This window comes from Sinocyclocheilus rhinocerous, unplaced genomic scaffold, assembly GCF_001515625.1.
Source record: "Sinocyclocheilus rhinocerous isolate Xijiao unplaced genomic scaffold, SAMN03320098_v1.1 scaffold1813, whole genome shotgun sequence".
Taxonomy (NCBI): domain Eukaryota; kingdom Metazoa; phylum Chordata; class Actinopteri; order Cypriniformes; family Cyprinidae; genus Sinocyclocheilus; species Sinocyclocheilus rhinocerous.
Window position 1 is genome coordinate 428,516 of NW_015623663.1, and position 1,638 is coordinate 430,153.

Consider the following 1,638-nt stretch of genomic DNA (forward strand, 5'->3'; position numbering starts at 1 on the left):
GTTAGTTCAAGTTTTGTTCTCATCCGATGGTGTCAGTGCAGTCAAATCGATAATGCAGTATTACAGCAGGTTGATCTAATCCCTTCATTCTTGGAGGTGGGGAGCAACATGGAATTAACATGGGCATCCTGACTGAAATATAGTCTTTAGATTTTACTGTATCAATCCAGTGGCGTGCACTTAATCGCCAATGCTAAACTACCCTTTTGATCCTATCGAGGTGCCCCCGGACCGCGATTTCCACTGAGGGGGATTTCTCCCTGCCCTGCCACTGTATCTATCTGCTGGATCTCTGTGTGGTTTGCCCAGTGCTAAACTATTTCTTGCCAGTCCTGAACTAACTTTTTACCTGAACCATCAGTGGAACCTCGTGGTTTCGAGGCCCGCGTAACCTGAAGTTGTAACCCAAAGGTTGCAGGTTCGAGTCTCAGGTTCGGCAGGAATTGTTGGTGGGGGGGGGGAGTGAATAACCAGCGCTCTCTTCCACCCTCAATACCACTACTGTGGTGAGACTCTTGAGCAAGAACCGAACCCCCAACTGCTCCCCGGGTGCTGCAGCAAAATGGCTGCCCACTGCTCCGGGTGTGTGTACACTACTGTGTGTGTGTGTGTGTGTGTGCACTTGGATGGGTTAAATGCAGAGCACAAATTCCGAGTATGGGTCACTATACTTGGCCACACGTCACTTCACTTTCACAAAGAGATTCCGGAAGCATTCTCACCTGGTGTCTACACACCAGTGTATACCTCTGGGTTCATTCAGTCAGGTGGCAGATACCCGCACAGATGCCCCTGTTGTGGGAAACATTACACAACCACAAACCAATTACACAAACACAAATTACACAAACCAAACATGGGGTGCTCCTTGTAGCACATCAGTGATAGGCCACAGATCTCTCTATTCCTCAAGTTCCTAGTAGGAAGTTCATGGCAGCTTTCCCTCAGGACCGACCTTGTCTTTCAGATTCGGGTGGTTTTGTTTAGCACCCAGATTCAGCTGCAGCTTTGGGTTTGGACCCTGGATCCAACCCTTTTCTAATGGATTGTGAACTTGCAGTTGTTCACACAATTGCCAGGGTTATCTCAACATGGCAAGCCTATACCTTTTGTGGAAACCTTTCCCTTTATGGTGTAGGGACCATGGGATTGATCCTATTCTTTGATATTTTTGTTGCATAAGGGGTTTTCTTGGACTGGCTGGTTTTGCAAGGTCAAATCTGCAGTTTTTCTATAGCAGCTTTGACTACTTTTTCAGAGTAGTATGCAGAAATTTATGAAAAAAGTTTTGTTTCTTTGGCTAATAAACCTCACAGCTAAGCCCATGTCATTTTGTTACTTCTGTCTGTCTGTTGTGGTGAGTTGACAGTGGCGTCTCTAGTGGTTGTCTAGAATTCACCCAACTATAGTTACGTAATTATACTGAACAAAATTATAAACGCAACACTTTTGTTTTTGCCCCCATTTTTCATGAGCTGAACTCAAAGATCTAAATTAGCATTTCCATTCGTGCCTATTGCTTTTTTCTTTTTTTTTTTTCTCTCGCTCCATTTTTTTTTTTCCACAAGTTCATCAAACAACTGTGGTAAGTAAGAATCATTCATCAATCACGGTGAGTAATGGCTTTTTCTCCTGCTA